This window comes from Odocoileus virginianus, chromosome 19 (genome assembly GCF_023699985.2).
Source record: "Odocoileus virginianus isolate 20LAN1187 ecotype Illinois chromosome 19, Ovbor_1.2, whole genome shotgun sequence".
In the NCBI taxonomy this organism is placed as follows: domain Eukaryota; kingdom Metazoa; phylum Chordata; class Mammalia; order Artiodactyla; family Cervidae; genus Odocoileus; species Odocoileus virginianus.
This window is the reverse complement of record NC_069692.1, coordinates 18125011-18137282: the sequence shown is the minus strand read 5'-3', so window position 1 is coordinate 18137282 and position 12272 is coordinate 18125011. Positions and strand designations below refer to the sequence as shown.

Sequence of the window (12272 nt, the reverse complement as noted above, 5' to 3'; positions counted from 1 at the left end):
TTTTTTAAAACTCTTATTCAACATTTATTCAACCCACATTTATTGAGCAAAACCATGGTCCAGACACTGGAGCCTGACACCCAGACCCCACTGCTCCACGACCTCTTAGCAGACGACCTTTACCCCACTTTCCTGAATTGACTGATGTGAAATTCTTCAATCTTCCCCCTTACACTCCCAACTTTAAAAGACAGCCTTCCCATCATTATTTATAGAAAATAAAGTTTCCCTGCTTATTTCAAAGATTCCCTCTTTCAGGACTTGCCTGGTGGTCCAGTGGTTAAGATTCTGAGCTTTCAATGCAAGGGGAAGCAGGTTCAATTCCTGGTCAGGGAACTAAGATCCCACATGCTGTGCACTGTGGCCAAAAAAAAAAAAAAAAAAAGATTAGCTCTTTCATTTTGGCCTTGATTCTGTTACCTCTTAGATATAATAACTTGCTCTACAAATTAATATCTGCATGTTTTATATTATCTCCTCGCTTTTTCCTAGAGGGAACAATTATACTGACCTTTGAACTAATCATTCTTTTAATTTTCTTTGGGATTTCTTTTCACATGTATACACACATATATAAGTGAATACATACATGCACACATACATATGTATGTATATGTGTATATCTTAATATGGCGTTCACTTTTGACAAAACTGGAGATTGGTTTTGGACTTTAAGTAAAACATGAGCCTAGCTGTGTATGGAGAAGACGATTTGCTATTCCTCCTAGGAGAAGGTCAGCTGAACAGATTCTCAGGCCTCAGCTTTCTCTCTGGGGCCATCAGTATAGAAGGTGGTGATTGAGTCCTAGAAACATGGAGCTGGGGCCCGTGGCAGGAGAATGGGCAGGGTGGGGGCTCTGTATTTCCTTTTCTCAGCTCCTATATTAGAAGAAAACACAGAAAATTAATGAGCTAAATTTTCCATTAGAGAAGTTAGCACCAAAATATACCCTAAGAAAACAGGAGGAAAGAACTAACAAAGATATGAACAAAAACTATGAAAACAGAAAACAAAGATACAATAAAGATAATCAATAAAACCTAAAATGTTTCTTAGAAAAGACTAAAATGTAGACAAATCTCTGACAATATTTATTAAGGAAAAAAGGAAGCATAAATAGAGTTTGTAATGAAAAGGATATAGCAGATAAAAAGTTGAAAATACAATGAAAAGTTAAGTTGAAAATACAATGAAAAATTTAACGCTGAGTATTCAAACTTAGATGGAATAGACAGATTTGAGGTCTATTCATACAAAAGAATACAGAAATTTCAATAAATAAACTGGAGTTACATGAATCAATAGCTGCTGCTGCTGCTAAGTTGCTTCAGTTGTGTCCAACTCTGTGCCACCCCATAGACGGCAGCCCACCAGGCTCCCCCGTCCCTGGGATTCTCCAGGCAAGGACACTGGAGCGGGTTGCCATTGCCTTCTTCAATGCATGAAAGTGAAAAGGGAAAGGGAAGTCGCTCAGTCGTATCCGACTCTTCGCGACCCCATGGACTGCAGCCTACCAGGCTCCTCCGTCCATGGGGTTTTCCAGGCAAGAGTACTGGAGTGGGTTGCCATTGCCTTCTCTGATGAATCAATAGGCTAAATCAATAGGCTAAGTCTTAAAAGAATAAGTTAAAAAACACAAGTTGTAAGAGGATTTATATAGTATGTTACATCTAGATAGAATTTCAAAGCATGTAAAACAATATTATATGTATTTTATGGATAAATTAATATATAACACAAATGTAAACCATGCACAGAAATATTAAATATCAAATTCATTATGGTATCTATTTCTGGGGAGGAAGGGAAAGAAATAAGGGACCTCAACTCCCATCTGTAATGAAAAATGTAAAGTGCTCCACAAGTACAAGTTATTATAGAAAATAATATGAATATTCTAAGATTTCTCAAATGACACAAATGCTTTAACATCTCACTACTTTATAAGACACATCAAGTGCTTGGCTTATGCCAACCCTCATAAATCAAAGCTTGTAGTATTTGAGTTGTAATCTTTTGAGACCTACAATTAGTGAGAAATAGCAGACAGAATAAGTAATCTTAATGTATTAGAGGTTCCCAAGGTAGTTTTTGCTGGTATCAAAATAATTCAGTGAGCCATAAACATCATTTCAATGCAGGTCCCCATCTTTTGCAAAGTGTACCAGTCCATCCAACTCTGGACTTAATGTTCTCATAACCCTTTATTTCCTAAGACAAGTTGTAAAACTGTAATATTTTCATCCAATTCTCAGAAAGTCTCTACATTTCAAAATCACAAACCTTTCCCAAGTTTGCATATTAAGACAAATAAGAAGCTAAAAGGGAATTCAAGTTTATTGGAAAAGAAAGGAGATGGGAGAAAGCATTGTTCGTATTGGGCAAACAAGATAGTCTTTGTTCTATTAATATATCGAAGGCCAGATAAATATCAGATATAATTAATATTTCACTCTTTCTGGAAGATTTTTCCAAGTGTCTTGAAAGTAGTATTTCTTGCCTAGATTTCAAAGTGAAAATTTGTAAAATCTTTTTAGACCTCTGTGCTAAAAGAATGAGTTTCCCAGGTGGTGCTAGCGGTAAAGAACCTGCCTGCCAATGCAGCAGACATGAGACGAGGGTTCTATCCTTGGATCGGGAAGGTACCCTGGAGGAGGGCATGGCAACCCACTCCAGTATTCTTGCCTGGAGAATTCCATGGATAGAGGAGCCTGGTGGGCTACAGTCCATAACATTGCAAAGAGTTAGACGCTACTCAAGTGACTTAGCATGCACACGTGCACACTAAAAGTATTATGTAGAAATGAGTTGATGCCAGAAAGGGACAAAGAAATTCCAAAGTCCCGTGTTAGGTAAACAAGAAGGAACCAAGGGATTTTGGATAAATGAGAACTGACCAATCTGTGAATGCCCCGACTGTGAGTTGAAGATGTAGAAGATCAAAGAAATAAAGTGCTCATAGCAATCTAGTGGTCAGGGGCTACTGGGCAGGTGACCTTGACCATCCCCAGAGGTCCCAGGACTGAGAGGCTCTGCTCTGCCTCCTTAGGGTGAGTGATGACAAGGTCTAGTGATTTCCTTGGCAGATAGAATCACTTAAGAGAAGTGATGACTCCAATATAGTGATTGTATTCTGAGTTAAAAAGACCATGAGCCTTCAGGACATGAACCAGAAAAAAAAACATCCCTTGAATCAAAAAGGTGGGAGGAGAGTGGTACCATATTTCAATCTGACTGTGACACCCCTGTTAGAAGCATCTGCTATGAGAGCCGACTGTCCAGGGTGGAGCTCATGAAGTGACGGTGGAATATCCATGAGCATGGTCTGGGAGGCTATGCGAGCCAGAGAACTGGAATGTGGTCACCAAACAGGGATGGACATAATGTGCGCAGAGGCCCCAGAACACAGCAAATAAGGAAGGCAGGGATGCTGAAGGGAGAAAGAGGATCTGCAAAGAAAAGCAAAAGATGAATTTAGGATAAAGACAGATGATGAAGATTTAAGAGGACTGAAGGTCAAAGGGGTAGGCTGACACAATAATGAATAATGTACAGAATCTAAAGGTTAGTTCTGGTGGGCAGGATTAGACATCAGAACTAAACCCCTGTGTTTCGCTTAGCAGGACTTCCATCACTCTAAGAACCATAGTGATGGGCCCAGAGCCTCAGCCTCTAGCTCCAAAGCTCTTTGGCCCTACCAGTTAGACTTACCAGCCTTTTCTTTGGGGTCTGGCTTACAGCTCCACTCTGCCTGCATCCCTAACCCCACTCTGCATGACAGCTGGCACAAGAATCCTTCTTGTTCTCAGTTACTCCACTTTGGGAGCTATCTTATTCCAGTGCAACTGTGTCTCCAGTGAGTCTGTGCTCCTATTATTTCCAACTTTCCATTTGTCCTCTCCACTTTCTTTTTTCTAACAATCTGACTTCCTGGCCCTGATCTTGACCACTGACCTCTGGTATTCTTTCTAAAGGTCATCCTTTGGGATGGAGCTTCCTGACAGATACTCTGGGGTTCTGTCAGTTCCTGCATTGTAGAATGAAACAGTGAGCAGCGCAGTCAAGTAGAGCCAAATGCCAAAGACAAAGAATGAATGGAGACAACACCGTGGGTGGTGTCTGAGTGAGTAGTTTCACGAACACAAACGTAGATGGACCTGGAGGGTATTATGCCTGTGAAATAAGTCAGAGAAAGACAAACACTGTGCATTATCACTTATGTGTAGAATCTAAAAAAGAAAACAAACAAATGAATATAGCACAACAGAAACAGATACAGAGAACAAACTAGTGGTTACCACTGGGAAGAGGGAAGTGGAAGGGGCAAGATAAGAGAGATGGGATTAAGAAGTACAAACAACCACATGTGAAATAAATAAGCCACAAGAATGTAATGCTCAGCACAGGGATTGTAGCCAACATGTTATAATAAGTTTAAATGAAGTGCAATCTATGAAAATATTGAATCACTACATTGTACACCTGAAACTAATATTGCAAATCAACTACAGTTCAATAAAAATAAATAGCTCAATGGTTCTCAAAAACAAAATACAAACTTGAGAGTCTAAAAGAGAGGGAGTGTCAGGAAAAGATGAAGATAAGCCAGAAAACAAAAGGATGTACAGCCACTATGGAGAACAGTGTGGGGATTCCTTAAAAAACTGAAAATAGATCTGCCATATGACCCAGCAATCCCACTGCTGGGCATACCCACCGAGGAAACCAGAATTGAAAGGGACACGTGCACCCCAATGTTCATTGCAGCACTGTTTACAATAACCAGAACAGGGAAGCAACCTAGATGTCCATCGGCAGATGAATGGATAAGAAAGCTGTGGTACATATACACAATGGAATATTACTCAGCTATTGAAAAGAATGCATTTGAATCAGTTCTAATGAGGTGGATGAAACTTGGAGCCTATTATACTGAGTAAAGTAAGTCAGAAAGAAAAATACCAAATCAGTATATTAATGCATATATATGGAATTTAGAAAGATGGTAATGATGACCCTATATCTGAGACAACAAAAGAGACACAGATGTAAAGAACAGACTTTTGGACTCTGTGGGAGAAGGTGAGGGTGGGATGATTTGAGAGAATAGCATTGAGACGTATATCACCATATGTGAAATAGATCGCCAGTCCAGGTTTGATGCCTGAAACAGAGCACTCAAAGCCGCTGCACTGGGATGACCCCGAGGGATGGGATGGGGAGGGAAGTGGGAGGGGGGTTCAGGATGGGGAACACATGTACACCCGTGGCCAATTCATGTCAATGTATGGCAAAACCACCACAATACTGTAAAGTAATTAGCTTCCAATTAAAATAATTTAAATTAAAAAAAAAAAGGATGGCCACATGAAGCAAGTAGGCTGAGGCACTTTTCTGACCCACTTCTAAATGTCTTCATTTCCTCCCTACCCCAGAGGGAACGGCTCTTGGAATAAGACCAGTGGAAACTTTCAGGGCAAAGGCAATTGGAAACGGCTGGCTTAGGTGCCATGTGCGATGAGATGGCATTTCCTTACAGCAGCTTCTGATAAGGACATGCTTTCAGCCACTGTCTGCTTACTGCTCCTTCAAAGGGAAGCTCAGTGTCCTAGCTGTCTGTTCTTGCCCCTGCTAACCAGAGAAAGATAGAATCTCTGCCAGTCCCTGGAGAGGATTCTGGAACTATCTTTTCTAACCTAGTTGGAGCAGTCATCTTGCTTTCTCAACATCCTGTTCTTGGCCTTTAAATCTCAGCATGAAACAAGAGCTACTGTATTGTGTATTTGAAAGTTGCTAAGAGAGGAATTCTTAGATGGATGTTAAATAGACTTAGTGTGGAGTCCATTTCACGAAATATATCAAATCACTATATTGTACATCTGTAACTGATATAATGCTATATGTCAAGTACATCTCAATTAAAAATTAAACAAAGTAAAGAAAAAATAATTTTTTGGCCACTCCGTGCAGTTTGAGGGATCTTAATTCCCCGATCAGGGAATGAACCCGGGCTCACAGCAGTGGAAAGCACCAAGTCCTAACCACTGGACAACCAGAAAAGCCCCAAGAAAAATAATTTTTTGAAAAACAGAAAAATAAGCATTAATTATTCACATTTGCCAAAGTAGTTGCTCATTTTAAATGATATCACCATAGGCTATCTTTAAAATTTACTGAACATAGGTTTTCCATGATTATTAGTTGATCAGCTCCCTGAGAGTATTGTTCATTTTCAGATGATTATAAATATTTTTTTTTCTCCTAACAGCCACACAGATAACAATTAACATCCTGGGATAAAAATTTAAAATATATATATATTTGTATATTTTTTCTTAGTCAAAATTTGGCATTGCAGTTTGGTTTGAAAAGTAAGTTTGCTAGAATTTCATGGAGTGTAAAGAAACACTCCTGTCTTAAATTATAGTTTAGATTGTTGGAGATGCTTTGCCTGAAAGAAACAAACAAATGCTTTGGGGTAATAGCACTTAAACTTTCCATATAACACTTGTAAATTCATTATCACAAGTTCTCTGTTCTTTCATCTGGATCAACACCATCTGTCGCTTGGTGGTTCCTATCAGTGCCAAAGAGCGTGTAAACAAACCCTACAACTTGTATTATTTTCATTCCTTTATGAACCTTGTTCATCCAATTTGTGTCAAGTGGCTTCAGGAGGCTGTGGGGAGAGGTGGGGAATCCACACAGACCCTGGAACCTTCCTAGAAGTAGAAGGTTGGTGGGAGGGATAACCTGCCACTAAACCACTCCCACAGTACATCAATTCAATTTCCCTTTTTTTTTTTTTTTTTTTCATGTACAGTTGGGTTTATTTCCACATTAAGTTTGAAACTCTTGCTTTTGACAAGAGTACTACAGTAATTATATTAGGAATAGATAACTTCCTACACTGTCAAATATATAAAAGTTCCTTCTGCATTTTTCTCAAACACTGATCAACACGCAGATTCAGTCCATATTTGCTTTCATTTATCTACAAAAATATGGAACGCTTCACGAATTTGCGTGTCATCCTTGCGCAGGGGCCATCCTAATCTTCTCTGTATTGTTCCAATTTTAGTATATGTGCTGCCGAAGCGAGCACTTCCTTTTGTTTTTAAAGTGACCTAGGGGAGCCGGGGGCTTCCCAAGTGACACTAGCGGTAATGAACCTGCCTGCCAATGCCGAAGACATGAGTTGTGGGTTTGATCCCTGGGTCGGGAAGGTCCTCTAGAGGAGGGCATGGCAACCCACTTCAGTATCCTTGCCTGGAGAATCCCATGGACAGAGGAGCCTGGCGGGCTATGGTCCATAGGGTCGCAAAGAGTTAGGCATGACTGAAGTTACTTAGCATGCACACAGGGGAACAGAACTCATGTGTTTAACGGAAAGAACAAGGGCTTGAGAGCCCAAAACACTAGGTCTCACTCTCTATTCAATCACATAAATGCAACCTTGGGCTGATCAATCAACCACTCTAATCTCCAATTTCCTCATGGGTAAAACATAAGTTAACATCTCACTGGGATTTTGCATGAATTGAGTCAGTGTAATTTAATTCATGGAGGCTCCTGGAGTCAGATTAGTTAGAGTTCAAATTCTGGCTCAACTATTCATTTGCTGTGTGAATCTGGTCAAGTTGCTTAAAGTCTTTAAAGCCTCAGGTTCCTCAGGATAGGGATGTGTGTGTGTGTGTGTGTGTGTGTGTGTGTGTGCGCACATGTGCACACATGCGCTTAGTCGCTCAGTCATGTCTGACTCTTCGAGACCCCATGGGCTCCTTTGTCCATGGCGATTCTCCAGGCATGAACACTGGAGTGGGTTGTCATGCCCCCCTCCAGGGGATCTTTCCAACCCAGGGATCAAACCCAGGTGTTCCTCATTGCAGGTGGAATCTTTACCATCTGAGCCACCGGGGAAGCCCAAGAATGCAGGAGTGGGTAGCCTATCCCTTCTCCAGGGGATCTTTCCAGCCCAGTAATTGAACCAGGGTCTCCTGCATTGCAGGTGGATTCTTTACCAGCTGAGCAACCAGGGAAGCCCTCAGTATAGGTAATATCCATATAAATAATTCCTATCTTATTGGGTAGTTGTACTGAGCAAATGAGATAATCCGTAGAAAAAAATGTAGCATGGTACTTGGCACATAGCAAGTGCTCAAATGCATGATAGCTGTTATTATAGGAAGCACCACACACAGTAAATTATTTCTGGTTCTCTTAACTAGGTTGCAGATTAATAGGAGGCAGTTGTGCTAGCTATGCCCAAAGGCAGACCCTTTTCTGACAAAGCATTTCTTTCTCTTTTCCTTCTTTTCTCCTTTCAAGAATGTTCTGGTACACATTAGCAAAACGCCTTAGGGGAAGGGAGCCAGAAAGGCTTTAAGTGTATTTCCTTCACAAGGAAATCCATGTGCTTTCAGAAGAAGCTAGGTCTCTGAAAGGGGCCAGTTAGAGTAAGTGCCCAAGACTGTAAACAAAGCACAAAAGAGGAGACCCTGTGAGTCCGAATTTAAGAGAGTTCATTAACACTGTTTTTCTTTAGGTGCTTTTTAAAAAAGTATGAATTGTGGTAGGCTGAGAGATTGAATTTTATTTAAGAAGGAATTGTGTAGGTGTTTCAAACACTAGAACTACCCTCTTTTGGCTAGTAATTAAATTTTTAGCTTTGGAAAAATGTTCGGAGTTCAGATGATTAGTGTAAAGTTTTAGGTTGAGATTGTAACCTGGGCCCCCCCCCACACACACCGACCCCAGGCAGACACCCACACCTCCCAGCCTTGCCTGGGCCTCTCTGGGGCCTCAGGAGATTTCAGCGACTTCCTGGCTTTGTGGGAGTGCCCCCTGAACTCAGCAAACACATCTAGGACAGAGCATCATCTTTCCTGACTGTATGCAGCTGCGATTCACATCCCAGGCCGATCCTGACGTTCATTCTGTGTTAGGAAAAGATGGACAGAGTCATGATTTTCACTATAATGGCTTCTGCAGAGTTTTGCCATTTTGTAATTCCCCCTCTTTTCCTTTTTGTAAAATGGCTTTCTCATCCCCAGGCCTACTAAATGAATGTGCTTATAATAGTGATATTTCATGGTTACCAGGGACTACTGGGGAAGGGAGGGGGGGCGTTCTTGTTCAATGGTACAGAGATGAAAAAGTTCTGGAGATGGGTAGTGGTGATGTTTACACAACACTGTGTATACACTTATTGTCAGTGAATCCTGCACTTAAAAATGGTTAAAACAGTAAATTTTCTGTAATATATGTTTTTTTTCCACAATAAACTGCTATTTCAGCATCCCAGTTTCATCAGTTTATATAGACACAAGATTTTCTAGGCAGAGAGTAGCAGGTGGCTCGGGTTTTAGTGGCCTCCCATTTGGGGATGGAAACTCATGATAAAAATGTTGCCTTATTCAGGTGGGTGGCGACCCTACTGAGGTGACCAGAATACTGTGCCCCTCGTTAGCATATTAATTCATTGCATAGATTTAGATGCTTTGAAAGTACTTGAAGATTTGCCATTTTTTGAAATTCTAAGCACCCTCCTTTCAATGTCATCTCTTAAACGCAGGGTTTTCAGACCTGGCTTAGCTGTCAAGAAAAGGATAAGCATAAAAGACACAACTTCCCATTTGTGGTGAGTCAGTTCTCAACCCCTGGTTCCAGTTAATGAAAGGTTTTGACTGGCTCTTGTCTAATCCTGGTTCCATAACTGTAGTCCAGGTTCTGGGGAGCACACGGTTCGTGGTGGGCACAGGGACACAGCACCACCAGACACATGGCTCCAGAGACTTTGACAACTGCCAGGTGTGGTGCTTAGGACAATCATCACGTTCCCCTGAAGATCCTCCCAGGAGCTCCCATCCTCGCTGTTGATCAGCCCCTGTCCATTCATCCATCCATCCAGATAGCTGGGTACATGTCACAAAAAAATTACTTCTCAAAGATAAATTCAGTTTTCATATTGAATTATTATCCAGTTAATTCTAGCTACATAGATAATGCACTCGGGTAACAATTTGAAAACATGTTTCCAGTTCCCTTCCCTCAAACAATCAATTTAGTTCTGTAAAAATGCAAAAGATTAACACAATGACCTTAATATTATGATTAATGGATGTCTGTCATGCTGGATTGTCATAACTTAATGTTTCACCAGCTTCCCAAACCAAGTCTGTAGTTTCCCTTTTTATTCTATTAAAAAAAGAAATCTTGGCCTGAGAACCTGGAAAAAAAAAAAACAACAAACCTTTTCAACATGCACCAAAAACATTTCTTAGCTTTTATTTGGAAGGAAATGGCAACCCACTCCAGTAATGCCGTGGACTGAAGAGCCTGGTGGGCTGCTGTCCATGCGATCGCACAGAGTCGGACACGACTGAAGTGACTTAGCACGCATGCATGCATTGGAGAAGGAAATGGCAACTCACTCCAGTGTTCTTGCCTGGAAAATTCCAGGGGCGGCGGAGCCTGGTGGGCTGCCGTCTATGGGGTAACACAAAGTCGGACAGGACAGAAGTGACTTAGCAGCAGCAGCAGCTTTTATTCTCCATTGTTATCTGCGATTTCCCAGAGAGGGAAAATCCTGTAAGAAAAATCCTACATGGAGAGGTCGCACAGGTCACAATTCACACTCTGTTTCCTACGATGCCCAATTGTGACAAGCAAAAGCCAATTTAAAGATCTTTGGGGCACCCTCTGGTGGCTGAGCTGGAGAAGGAAATGGCAACCCACTCCAGTATTCTGGCCTAGAGAATGCCGTGGACAGAGGAGCCCGGGGCGGGCTTCAGTCCATGGGGTCGCAAAGAGCTGGACACGACTGAGCGACTAATACACTGGTGGCTGAGCAGTTACGAGTTCGGCGTCAAGACCCAGAAGGCCAGTGATCTCTGAGGCTTTTTAAATGGCCATCACTAAATTTTCCATTCATCATTGCAATTGTATCCAGATCAGGAAAGCAGGAGGGAGTGGAAAGAATTTGGAATCACGAGACTTGGACTTGAATCAGAGCTCTGTCATTTACCAGTTATGTGAACCCATGTCTGGCCAGCAAGTTTCCATAGAGCTGAGGTTGAATCTGGAATTTCTCATCGGAGATAAGAGGCGACGTCAAAACTAAAGGCATATATGATTTAATTTCTGTCCAGAAAAGGCAATGGCACAGAGACAAAATGTAGGTTAGTGGTTGCCTGGAGTTGGGATGGGAAAGGGGATTAATTGTAAACAGACATGAAAGATCTTAGTGAGGTCAGGAAAATGTTCTAAAACTGTATTGTGGTGACGGTAGCACAACACAGTAAGCTTACTAAAAATCATTGCAATGTACATTGAAAATGAGTGAATTTCGTGATCTGTAAATTATACCTCAATAAAGGTGTTTTTTAAAATAACAGGAGGGGGCTTCCGGGTGGCTCAGTGGTAAAGAATCCACCTGCCAATGCAGGAGACACGGATTTGATCCCCGAAGCAGGAATTTATCACATGCCGCAGGGCAATTAAGCCCATGCGCCACAAGTATTGAGCCTGCGCTCTAGGGACAGGGAGCTGCAACAACTAAAGCTGGCTCCCCTTGAGCCTGTGCTCTGCAATAAGAAGAGAAGCTCACGCATCGCAATGAGAGAAAAGCCCGTTTGCTGCAACTAGAGAAAAGCCTGCGCAGCAAGACCAAGGATAGCCAAAAATCAATTCATTCATTTAATTAAAAAAAAAAAATGGGGCGGAAAACAGAGTGGATAACTCGGAAATCCAGGTAGAGCTAGGAAGCTTGTACCTCGTACCTGGGTAGAAGGAAAGGGGGGTATGGGGTTAGGGCGTGGGTGAGCAGGAAAAATGCCTAGGTTTGGAGCATGATTGTGTCCACTTTCCATTGTCCATAGCTCTGTTGCATCGCCTGAGGTTTGCAGACTGGAGGAGAAAATGTCACTGCTCCCTGACTCAGCCTCCTATTGTAGGTAGGGGCAGGGCTTCTATGGACCCTACACAGAAAGTCTAGCCATTCGGGCATTTCTGATGGAAGGAAGACCATTAAAGCAGACATCTCGATGCAGTTGCATCAAAGTGACCATTATGAAATGTAAAATCCGTGTTTCTTTCATAACTTTTCTCCATAAAAGGTAATCCGGTGTGGTTGGGGAATAAGATGAGACTAAGGAGTGGGCTGGGAGAGAATGTCTCTTTTTCACATTATTTACTAACAGAAACCTTGGAAGTGTGAGGATTTACAGAAGTATCAGGAGAATATCTGTCAAGGTGGGTAGAGGGAAACTTA

At 41.6% G+C, this 12272-nt stretch overlaps 1 long non-coding RNA gene and 1 other non-coding gene across 2 annotated transcripts; both read right to left on the bottom strand.

Annotated features, from left to right (window-relative positions):
- LOC139029691 (uncharacterized) lies at positions 1–10220 on the bottom strand. The gene is made up of 2 exons (XR_011481889.1): positions 8771–10220; positions 1–358 (listed from the first exon to the last, which is right to left on the bottom strand). It is a non-coding gene; the product is annotated as an uncharacterized lncRNA (long non-coding RNA).
- LOC139029736 (U6 spliceosomal RNA) lies at positions 7000–7106 on the bottom strand. The gene has a single exon (XR_011481941.1). It is a non-coding gene; the product is annotated as a U6 spliceosomal RNA (small nuclear RNA).
- Positions 10221–12272: the final 2052 nt, after the last annotated feature.